Genomic DNA, 13,070 nt, shown 5'->3' on the forward strand with positions numbered 1-13,070 from the left:
GATAAATGTAAAGTTATGCACTCAAGTAGTAATAAGTACAGTTATGTGCTAAATGATAAAACACTGGGTAAAATTGCTCCTGAAAAGGACCTGGGGGTATTGGTGGACAATAAACTCAACTTAACCCCTAGACGACCCTGGACGTGGAGTTACGTCATGGAAGTCTGTCCCCAGATGACCTTGGATGTAACTCTACGTCCAGGGTATTCCGCGGCTGCAGGGGTTTAATAATAACATATAAAGTAAAGATGGCTGCTGATCCTCTCAGCAGCTATCTTTTGCTCACCTTCAGTCGCGGAATTGCGTCCCCCACGCCATCACGATCGCTGTGATTGGCTGTCCAATTAAGGGCAGCCAATCACAGCGATACCGGTGCATTGTGGGCCGGTATGACGTTAATAAACCGTGATTGGTGCTGTCAGAGACAGCACCAATCACGGTTATGCCTGGGGCCGTGTGCCACGTGACCCCCGCCCCCCGATCACCCGTTTGCCAGTAACTGGCCAATCACGGGCGAGGCGGGCGTTTCAAAATATTGATCCCTCCCTGCTCGCCCTCCTTTTCGTCAGGATCGGCGAGCAGAGAGGGTGTATGTGAGTTGCCCGCTGCTGCCGCGTTGTGCCCCGCTGCTGTCCCGTTGTCCTTCCCTGTGCCATCTGCCCTCTGTGCCATCCGCCCACCTGTGAGATCCGCCCCACCTGTGCCATCCGCCCCTTTTGCCCTCTTCCCCCCTTAATCCTCCATCAGCCTCTGTCCCCCGTTCCTCCCCTGTCTTCCTTTACTTCTCCCCCCCTGTCTTCCCCTCCTCTTCTCCCCCCTGTCTCCCTCTCCCCTGTGCCCTCCCACTGTTTTTGTGCTCCCCCCCATCTGTGCCAGCCTCGTTGGTGGCATAGTGCAGGGTGATCAGCCAGCAGTGCCCTCTGTGTGCTGCCTGGCTGATCCCCTGAAATTTGTGACTGTGCAGCAGCAGCAGCAGTAGTTCTGCTGCTGCTGCTGCTCCTGTCTCTCTTGTTCTGATCAGTGACTCATCACTGATCAGCAACAAGTGGGCACAAGTTGTTGTTTTTTTTTTTTTTTTTTTAAATAAAAATAGTTTTTTTCCTTGTTTTGATTCCCCCTGCGCCGCTCCGTGCCGCCCGTGCTGTCGCGTCCTTTGGTGGCATAGTGTGTGCAGGGAGATCCTGCTAGCAGCATCCTCTGTGCTGCTAGCGGTCCCCCTGCCTCTCTTTGCCCCCCTCAGACCGTTCCTCAGTGCTGCCCCCTCACCTGCCCCCCTCACTTTTTCACCCCTGTGCCATCCTCCCCCTGCCTCTTTTTGACCCCTCAGACCGTTCATCCACCAGCCTCACCTGCCCACCCCTGTGCCATCCTCCCCCTGCCTCTTTTTGACCCCTCAGACCGTTCCTCCACCTGCCCACCCCTGTGCCATGCTCTCTCCCTGCCCCTCTTTGCCCCCTCAGACAGTTCCCCCCACCTCACCCCCCCCCCCCCCCGTTTCTGTTGTTCTGATCAGTGACTAATCACTGATCAGCAACAAGTGTGCCCCTTTTTTTTCTCTAACAAATAATTTTTTTCACCCTTTTTTTGCGTCCGTGCTGCCCAGTCCCTCTGCCTCTCTTTGCCCCCTCAGACCTCACCTGCCCACCTCACCTACCCACCCCTGTGCCAGCCTCTCCCCCCTGAGTCTCTGCCCACTCAGACCATTTCCTCTGCCATCCTCCCCCTCACCTGGCCACCCCTGTGCCAGCCTCTCCCCCCTGACTCTCTTTGCCCACTCAGACAGTTCCTCTGCCACCCACCCCCTCACCTGCCCACCCCTCTGCCATCCCCCCTGTCTCTCTTGTTCTGATCAGTGACTATTCACTGATCAGCAACAAGTGGGCACAGTTTTTTTTTCCCCTGAAAAGTGTAAGTGTAAAAAACACACACTACACATAAAATAAATAAAGTTTACTGATATAATTTGTACGCCCAGCAGTTTCTGGCTCAGAACCCCGTCTCTTTTTTTTCGGGATCCCACAGCTGGACCCCAGTTGATGCAGCAGAAATGACCACGTTTTGGGGTCTTCTGCTGCACATGGGGCTAGTTAAAAAACCCTGAATTAGGCAGTATTGGAGTGTGGATATTTTATATAACACTCCAATACACCGGATGGCCATGACAAGGCATCGCTTTGAGGCCATCCTCAAATTCCTGCATTTCAACGATAATGCAAGGTGCCCCCCCCCCCCAAGATGATCCCTCTTACGACCGCCTATACAAAGTTAGGCCGGTCATTGATCCTCTCGTGGCCAAATTTTCGGAGGTATATATCCCAGGGAAATATATCTCCATTGACAAATCCCTTGTCAGCTTCAAGGGGAGAGTCCAATTTCGCCAGTACCTGCCAAGTAAGAGGGCAAGGTATGGCATCAAACTCTACAAACTCTGTGAGAGTACCTCAGGGTACACTCACAGATTTTGAGTTTACGAAGGGAGGGACACCCACATCCAACCTCCAGAATGTCCCCCCACTCTGGGAGTTAGTAGGAAGCTTGTGTGGGAACTGATGTTCCCACTACTGGATAAAGGTTACCACCTCTACGTGGATAACTTTTATACCAGTCTCCCTTTTTTCAAATCCCTCAGAGCCCGAGCTACTGTAGCTTGCGGCACTGTGAGGAAAAACCAGAGAGGCCTCCCGAGTCACCCTGTGGCAGAAGTACTACGACGGGGTAACAGCAAGGGCCATTGTAGCGACAACCTGGTATTAGTGAAATATAAGGACAAACGAGATGTCCTTATTTTGACTACTATCCATGGTCCTGGCACGACCCCTGTTCCTGTCCGCTGTACCACCGCAGTAGCACTCAAACCCGATTGTATTTTGGACTACAATCGGTATATGGGAGGAGTTGATCTTTCAGATCAAGTCCTCAAGCCATATAGTGCTCTGCGAAAAACAAACATCTGGTACAAGAAGTTAGCCGTGCACATGGTCCAAACGGCAATGTACAACGCGTTTGTACTTTACCGTTGTGCCGGCCACCCTGGGAAATACCTCCAGTTTCAGGAGGCAGTTGTCAAGGCCCTGATTTTTTTGTGGAGGAGAAGGAGGAGGGCCTAGTACTTCTGCAGCTGCAACTGGAGGTCCCCGTATCGTGCCAGGGCAGCACTTTCCTGGCGAAGTCCCTCACACTGGCAAGAGGGGCAAAAGCCAGAAAAGGTGTCGCGTGTGCTACAAAAAGGGGGTTTAGAAAGGACACGTGTTATCAGTGTGATACCTGTCCTGATAAACCTGGCCTCTGTATGAAAGAATGCTTCAAGACGTACCATACGTCCATGGAGTATTAATTCCCAACCTGCAAAATTTCCAAATTTGTCCTTTCCACTTCTGGTCACTGTAGGGTTTATTTTTTATTTTATTTTTTTATAAAGGGGACATAGGGTCCATTTACACAGAAAGATGGATGGATGGATTTGAAAAGAGGAGATCAGGTCATAAAGGAAAGCCAGAGATTTCTCCCCTTTTCAAACCCATTCCTGGCTTTGGCTTCAAATCTTTGGTAGATAATCTTTCTGTGTAAATGAACCCATACACGGCATAATTAGCGGAGGGCAGACTTTCCATGTCGGCATCACATGCTGATGTGGAAAGTCATACTGGCCTGACAGTTGAGCTTCCATTTTTCAACTGTCAGCCAATGCCGTGCCTATCTCCTAATTTAGACCTCAAATACACATGGCGCTTACTCTGGCTCTCAAGGCCCATTGTATTTGCAGGCTTACAATTAGAGCCAGATTTAGATTTTTTTTTCTACAAGGGACATACACGGCATAATTAGGGCATGTTCACAAGGAGTAAAATCGGGGGAATTCCAAAGCGGAGCTCCACCTGCTTCAGTGTCAAACAGTGTGTGTATGAGAGGGCTCGCACGCCTCCACTCAAAGAATTTACATGTCAGTTCTTTGAGCGGAGGCGTGCAAGCCCTACCATAGACACACTGGTTTATACTGGGGCAGGCGGAATTCCATGGTGGAGACCTCCGCAGTGGAATTCCACGGATTTTGCTCGGTGTGAACGCACCCTTAGGGCCAGTTCACACTGAGTGAACACACCGTAATTCTCCGCTGCGGAATCCCGCTGTGCTCAGTGTGCTGCTGTAAGTGAATGAGAGGGCACACGCTAGTCCGCTGCCGCCGCTCTACGCTCAGAGGAGTAACATGTTACTTTCTTGAGCGCAGAGGAGAGGGAGCTGAAGAGCGGGCGCCCTCTCATTCACTTACAACAGCACACTGAGCACGGCGGGATTACACTGTATTTACTCAGTGTGAACTGGCCCTTTAGTGGAGGGCAGAGTTTTCAATGACGGCATCAAATACCAACGTGGAGAGTCATACTGGCCTAACATTTTCACGGCACATTGTTCCACATTTGTACCGGTCACCAGTGGGGTCCATATGGCCACTATACCCCTTGTTACGTTCCTTGAGGGGTGTAGTTTCCATAATGGGGTCACTTGTGGGGGGTTTACAATGTTTTGGCAGCACGGGGGCTCTGCGAACCCAACATGGCCTCCGTCCTCTAATCTGGCCAAATCCAGCTTCCAAAATCAAAACTGCGCTCCTTCCCTTTGGAGGCTCTCCTAGCGCCCACTTGGCAATTTACCTCCACATGTGGGGTATTTCCGTACTCGTGGGAAATTGCTCTACATGTGTATCAGGTTTTCTTCTTTTTTTAACCCCTTGTGAAAATGAAAAAAAATCGAGGCTACCCTAACTTTTTGGTAAAAAAAAAAAGTAATTTTTCATTTTCTTAGCACATTATGCCTGCCACCAGTGGGGTCCATATGGCCACTATACCCCTTGTTATGTTCCTTGAGGGGTGTAGTTTTCATAATGGGGTCACTTGTGGGGGGGTTTACAATGTTTTGGCAGCACGGGGGCTCTGCGAACCCGACATGGCCTCCGTCCTCCAATCTGGCCAAATCCAGCTTCCAAAATCCAAATGGCGCTCTTTCCCTTTGGAGGCTCTCCTAGGGCCCGCTTGGCACTTTATGTCCACATATGGGGTATTTTTCTAAACTGCAGAAACAGGGCAATAAATTTTGTGGTGCATTTCTCTGGTAATAGGTTTTCTATTATGAGAGAAAATGGATTACAATATAATTTGTGCACAGAAAATTGAAATTTTCAATTTTCTTACACATTTAGCTTTTTTTCTGTGACTCAACTAGAGAGTTAAAAAACTTTTTGGGAGTGATTTTGAACAGTTTAGGGGGTGCAGTTTCTGAAATGGGGTGATTTGTGGGGGGGTTATTACATACAATCCCCTTAAATTCACTTCAAACCTCAACTGGTCCCTAACAAAATCTGATTTTGAAATTTTCAGGAAAATTTGGGAAATTGTTGCTAAACTTTTAAGCTTTCTAGTGTCTTAAAAAATTTAAAGCAAGTTTAAAAAATGCTGCCAACATAAAGTAAACATATTGCTAATGTTATTTAGTGTCTTATTTATGTGGTATAACTAATTTTCCTTACAGGCAGAATATTTCAAAGTTAGAAAAATGAAAATTTTCTAAATTTTTTACATTATTTTGTCATTTTTCATAAGGATTCGCTATAAATATCCATTCAAATTTACCAGTAATATAAAGTAGAATATGTCACGAGAAAACAATCTCAGAATCATTAGGGTATGTAAAAGCATCTAGACATTATTAATGGATAAAATGAAACAGGTCAAATTCACAAAATTTGGCCTGGTCCACTTGGTCATTTTGGGCTTGGTCCTCAAGGGGTTAACCCCTTAAGGACCGGGCCTGAAATGGCCTTAAGGACCGGAGTAAATTTTATGAATATGACCAGTGTCACTTTATTCATTAATAACTTCGGGATGCTTTTACCTATCCGGCTGATTCTGAGATTGTTTTCTCGTGACATATTGTACTTTACATTTCTAGTAAATTGGAGTCGATACTTATAACAAATCTTTATGAAAAAAAACAAAATAGCGTGAAAAATTGTGAAAAAATGCATTTTTCCAACTTTAAAACTTTTCTGCTTATACAGAAAATGGTTATATCACATAAATTATATATTAAATAGCATTAGCAACATGTCTACTTTATGTTGGCGGCATTTATTAAACTATCTTTCATTTTTTTTAAACAATAGAAAGCGTAAAACATTAGCAACAAATTTCCAAATTTTCCGTAAAATTTCAAAATCAGATATTTTTAGGGACCTGTTCAGGTTTAAAGTGTATTTGAGGGGACTGTGTGTTAGAAAGCCCCACGATGCACCCCATTTCAGAAACTGCACCCCCCAAACTCTGCAAAAGCATATCCAGAAAGTTTTTTAACCCTTTAGGGGAGTCACAGAAATAAAAGCTAAGTGTGTAAGAAATTTAAAAAATTTTATTTTCTGTGCAGAGATTTTATTGTAATCCAATATTTTTCATAATTATGACCCTATTACCAGAGAAATGCACCCCAATAATTATTGCCCCGTTTCTGCAGTTTATAGAAATACCCCATATGTGGCCCTATTGCGCTATTTGACGCAACCACAAGCCTCAGATATAAGGGAGCGCCTAGTGCATTTCAATGGCTCCATTATATTTGGTCATTTCTGACTGTACCACTTCAGGTTGGCAGAGGCTCTGGGGTGCCAAAACATAAGAAACACCCCTAAAGGGACACCATTTAGAAAACTAAACCCCTCAAGGAATGTAACAAGGGGTGCGGTGAGCATTTGGACCCCACAGGTGCTTCACAGATTTTCCGAACAATGTGGCGTGAAAAAAGACAAAAGTATTTTTTACACTAAAACGTTCTAGCCTTCAATTTTTCATTTTCACAAAGGGATAAAAGGAAAAAAAAAGACACAAAAAGTGTAGCGCAGTTTCTCCCGAGTACAGAAATACCCCACATGTGGACATAAAGTGCCAAGCGGGCGCAGGACGAGCCTCCAAAGGGAAGGAGCGTTTGGAAGCTGGATTTCACTGGAATGGATTTCAAGGGCCACATCGCATTTACAGAGCCCTCGTGCTGCCAAAACACTGGAAACCCCCCACAAGTGACCCCATTCTGGAAACTACACCCCTCAAGGAATCTAACAAGGGGGGCAGTGAGCATATGGACCCCACTGGTGACGGGCACAAATGTGGAACAATGTGACGTGAAAGTGAAAAATTTCATTTTTTCACTTTCACGGCACAAATGTGCCCGTCATCAAGGGGTCCATTTGCTCACTACACCCCTCGTTAGATTCCTTGAGGGGTGTAGTTTCCATAATGGGGTCACTTGTGGGGGGTTTCCACTGTCTTGGCAGCACAAGGGCTCTGTAAATGCGACATGGCGTTCATAATCCATTCTAGCCAAATCCAACCTCCAAAATCCAAATAGCGCTCCTTCCCTTCGGAGGCTTGCCCTGCGCCCACATGGCGCTTTATGTCCACATGTGGGGTATTTACGGACTTGGGGGAAATTGCTCTACACATTTTGTGGCTTTTTTTCTCTTTTAACCCCTTGTGAAAATGATAAATTCAAGGCTAGACCAACATTATAGTGTAAAAAATGTAATATTTCATTTTCACGCCACATTGTTCCACATTTGTGCCAGTCACCAGTGGGGTCCATATGCTCACTACACCCCTTGTTACATTCCTTGAGGGGTGTAGTTTCCATAATGGGGTCACTTGTGGGGGGTTTCAACTGTCTTGGCAACACAATGGCCTTTTAAATGCAACATGGCCACTCGAAATCCAATCCAGCCAAATCCAGCCTCAAAAAACCAAATGGCGCTCCTTCCCTTTGGAGGCTTACCCTGCGCCCGCACGGCGCTTTATGTCCACATGTGGGGTATTTCTGTACTCAGGAGAAATTGCGCTACACATTTAGTGTTTTTTTTTTACCTTTTAGCCCCTTGTGAAAATGAAAAAATCATGACAAGATTAATGATTTAGAGTAAAAAATTTTAAAAAATTACACTAAATGTTGGTCTAGCCTTGATTTTTTTCCATTTCCACAAGGGGTTAAAAAAGAAAATGAACACAAAACGTGTAGGGTAATTTACCCTGAGTACGAAAATACCCCACATGTGGGCATAATGTGCCATATGGGCACAGGGCAAGCCACCAAAGGGACAGAGCGCCATTTAGAGGCTTGAATGGAGGATGGAGGACACGTCGCAATTACAAAGCTCCTGTGCTGCCAGGACAGTAGAAACCCCCGACAAGTGACCCCATTCTGGAAATTACACCCCATAAGGAATCTAACGAGGGGTGCAGTGAGCATATGGACCCCACTGGTGACGGGCACATGTGTAGAACATGTGCCGTGAAAATAAAAAATACAATTTTTTTCATTTTCACGTCCCAAATGTGGCCGTCACCAGGGGGCCATATCCCCGCTGCCCCCCTTGTTAGATTCCTTATGGGGTGTAGTTTCCAGAATGGGGTCACTTGTGGGGGGTTTCTACTGTCCTGGCCGCACAGAGGCTTTGTAATTGCATCATGGCATCCTCTAATGGGAATGGCGGCCATACCTACTTAGCTGGGGAAAAGGGACAATTCTAATTTCCCTTACGTCCCATTGGCATCACAACATATGGGGTAAATTCGCCCCTGCGAGCCCCTGGGACGAAGGAATATTTAATGAAAAAATAACAATTAAATTTTAATCCCCTCCTCCATGAGGTATAAATAGGCTCCACCCCCCCCTAGACCTCAGTCTTTTTTTACTTCGTTGCTGTTAGCCCTAGGGGACTTTGTCCCTCCTCCGTTTTTATGCTTTGTTAACCTGTTGCATTCAGGTTTTCCCTCCAGGTAATGATTGCTGGGATGCCGCTGGAGCCGGTGTCCAGGTAGTATCCTGATATTTGCTTCTGCAGGTCTTAGCTTTTAAGTTTTTCTTACCTAGTGCTTCTTGGAACGCACTCTGCGTGTCACCCGAGCCGCTGGCTTTTCTTCCAGTCGCGTTCGACTGTGGAACGCATCGGCGCTGCGTGCGTCTCAGCACTTCGGCGTCATGTCACTTCCGGGGGCCGGCAGCGGCGCACTCTCTGCATGCCGGATTAGCTGTGTGTTCAAGGCAGAAGGTAAGCTGTTGCTACCTCTAGGTCTGGCTGTCTTCCTCTGGAAGGATTTTCTGTGGCTCATTTGGATCTAATAGAAAACATCTGAGTGCAAAGTGCTGTGATCTCTCTTCTATATACTTAAAAGTAAGTGTTGCTGCCACCTAGTGTCTCTTTCCGATATCACTCTAGCCAGGCTAGTGGTTTATATGTATTGTAATACATTGATTATTTGCAGATGTCTGAAATGGAGACCAGTCCTGCTGCTGGCAAAAGACCTTCTAAGGAAGCACTTCATGTACCGAGTGTGAGACTCCTCTACCTGACGGCTATGGATACCGTAGGAGGATCATTTTTTCCAGATAAGATTCATCCTTTCTTTCATAAAAATATTTATGAATGCCTAAAAATATTTATAATGCCTAAGTACGCTGTCCTTCATGCAGACCTAAACCTATGAGGAGCCTGATGTTCAGGATGTAGTTGTATGGGTCAAGGACTATGTGCAAAAGACTTTAGCGGCTAATAAGAATCGCCGCCCGTGTCCTAAGTTAAAGACCAAATGGAGTATTTCTCTCTCTACTCCCAGCCTTTGAGTATATTACTTTATGGCTGTAGGATTATGGTCATTTTCAGTTTTACTGTGATTGATGAAGTTAACTCATCATCTTCTTCTGAAACCTCTTCTACTTCTGAAGATGAGAAAGAATTATTCAGGGGGTATTTCACAGCTGATAGAATTCACAAGCTCTGCTAAGCTGTGCAAGCTGAAATACACCCTGAGGAAATAGAAGAGGATAGGATTGGTCCTCCTCAAAAAAGCCTAGGGCTTTTTCTGTGAGTAAGACTTCAGTGTCTATGTTACAGGCGGAATGGAAGGAACCGGAAAAGGCTCCGGGTTTGAGCAAGAGGTTTAAGACCTTATAGGTTCTCAAGGAAGAACAATGTAAGGACTGGAATGAGCCTCCAAAGGTGGACCAGGCCATAGCCAAACTGTCAAAATGTACTGTGCTGCCTGCGGAGGACGGATCCAATCTTAAGGATCCGATGGATAGAAGGGTGGAGGTAGCCCTCAAGAGATCATATACGGCAGCGGCAGCCCAAGGGGCAGTCTCCATTTCTTCTTTTGAGGTTTCTAGAAGCCTAAGAAGATGGCTGACCAAGGTCCAGGAAAATTGGAAGGTAGAGCTAGCAGGGACAAGGTCCTTCGCTCCTTAAAAAAGGTCATTATGGCCATTGACTTCCTCTGCGATGCTGCATCTCAGGGAACCAGGTTAGCGTAAAAAAACTAGTACGCTCTCAACCGCTGCCGAAGGGCGCTATGGTTAAAACCCTGGGTTGGAGATGCTAACTCCAAAATTCAGCTCTGTAATATGGAGTTCCAGCCAGGTAGGCTGTTTGGCTCTGAGCTGGATAAATTAATGGAGGAATTGTCTGACAAGGAGGGGAAGTCCCTACCATTGTCCTATAAGAGCGGTGATTCCTTTCGCAGAGCAAAATCTCCTCAGCGAGGCAAAGGGAGATACCAGTACAGAGGTCGAGGAAGAAACTATTCCAGAAGAGGTTCCGGGAAGCAGCAGAATAAGGACACCAACAAGAAACCAGACTTCTGACGCAGAAGCTGTCCAGTGGGAACACGTCTGAGTTTGTTTCTCCCTGCCTGGGAAGAATTAAGAAAAGATCACTGGGTGTTAAATATTATTCAAAATGGTTATGTCCTTCATTTATCATCTCTTCCTCCTCCAAGATTTCTTCTGTCAAGAAATCTTAAGCCAGAAAGACACTTAGTCCTAGAGACAGAAATTCTTCGCCTCCTTTCCATTGAGGCTCTAGAGGATGTTCCTCTATCAGAGATCGGTCAGGGAGTTTACTCCCCAGTGTTACTAGTGCTGAAGCCATCCGGAAATTGGAGGCTTATTATAGATTTGCGATATCTCAACAGATGCATCGTAAAGAAGACTTTCCACATGGAGAACATAAGATCGGTAAAATCTATCCTCCAGGAGGGAGATTTTATGGTCACCATAGATCTACCGGATGCATATCTTCATGTACCGATTCTGAAGGCTCACAGGAGAGCCTTCGCCATCCAAATCCAGGGGAAGGTAAGACACTTACAATTCAAAGTCCTTCCACCCGGAATACCTCCGCACCCTTTGTTTTCACAAAGGTAGTGTCACCATGATGGTTCGCTTCCGTTTACAGGGGATAAAGTTATCCCTTACCTGGATGATTGGTTGATTATGACTCAGACTCAGGATCTTCTGAGAGTTCAGTTGAACTATGTCCAGGACATACTTCAACAATTAGGTTGGCTTATCAACATAGAGAAATCAGACTTAATTCCTAATTCCTCCTCGTCAGGTATCCATAAGAACATAAATGCGCTTTTTAGGGCTCCTTGCCTCAGCTGCGGACGCGGTGCCATGGGCGTTATGGCACATGAGATTTCTTCAGAGAGAAGCACTAACAGTATGGAACCGAGGACTGAAGGACTTGGATGCGATGCATGTTCTATCGACTCAAACAAGACATTCTCTAATGTGGTGGAGACAAGTCAAACATGGAGTTTATTTTCAGAACCACACTGGATAACCATCACGACGGATGCTTCAGGAACAGGTTGGGGAGCTCATCTGACAGTCATCACGACTGCAGGATCTTGGAGTCAACAGGAATCCGCTCTGCCCTCCAACGTGAGGGAGCTTAGAGCGATTTACCTAGCTCTTCTTCATTTTTCTCCTCCTATTTTACAGAATCCGGATGAACGACATGACCTGTGTGGCGTACCTAAACAGGGAGGTACCAGATCCCCTTCTCTCCTCAGGGAAGTAGAGAAGATTTTTCTGTTGGGCAGAAACCAGAATAACCAGACTCTCTGCGATTCATATCAGGGGTGTCGACAATATATTGGCGGATTGACTGAGTCGAGGCCTGACATTACCGGGGGAATGGTCTCTCTCAAGGAGAGTGTTCATTCAGTTAACCCAGAGGTGGGGGCTTCCTCAGAGAGACCTCATGGCATCAGCAAGCAATGCCAAACTGAGGAATTTCTGTTCCCTTTACAGGGCAGACAATCCCACGGTAGTGGACTCAATGACAATACCATGGACATACCAGCTGGCGTATATCTTTCCTCCCATAGCCATGATTCCCAGAGTTTGATGAAGATCAGTTGTCAGTGATAATAATAACTTCCTTCTGGCCGAAGAGGGCATGGTTCACCCTGCCCATGAATATGAGCAGAGGGGAATTTTGGAGATTACCTCTGCATCCGGATCTAATATTCCAGGGTCAACATCTGTGCAGGAATCTTTCCAGCCTCAGCTTGACAGCTCGGAGACTGAGAGGACCGTATTGGACTCTAGTTTTTCTGAGAAGGTATAGTATACTCTTTCTCACGCTCGTAGTTGCACTACAAATAAATCTTATGCACGGATTTGGAAGATTTTCAAGATTGGTGTGTAAGCAGGAGTATTGATGGACTTAAACCTTCTACTCCACAGTCATTGGAGTTTTTACAGGAAGGCTTCTATAAAGGATTAAAACCTAGTTCCATCAAGGTGCAGATAGCAGCCCTCTCTGCACACCTAAACTCACGTTTCTTTCAGATCTTGGAGGTAAAGAATTTTGTTAAGGCTAGACTAGGCCTAACCTGGTAAAGCAGGTAGACCCATGGGACTTATCCTTTGTGTTGAGACGCCTGTGTCTTCCTCCCTTTAAGCCTTGGGAGGAAGTAGACAAGTTAACATTGAAAGTTTCTCTTTTACTAGCCATTACCTCTGCTAAGAGAGTTGGAGAACTTCAAGCCCTTGGCTCCGCACCTCCATACGTGATTTTTTTCCCAAGACAAAGTTATCCTTAGGTTCCTTCCAGGATTCCTGCCTATGGTGGCTTCATTTGCCAACATCAACCAGCCAATAGTATTGCCTGTATTTTCTCCTACTGGATCATCTAAAGAAGACTTGGATCTTTCTTTATTGGACGTATCCAGAGCTATCAAGATCTATCT

The sequence above is a fragment of the Dendropsophus ebraccatus genome, chromosome 2 (assembly GCF_027789765.1).
Source record: "Dendropsophus ebraccatus isolate aDenEbr1 chromosome 2, aDenEbr1.pat, whole genome shotgun sequence".
NCBI lineage: Eukaryota > Metazoa > Chordata > Amphibia > Anura > Hylidae > Dendropsophus > Dendropsophus ebraccatus.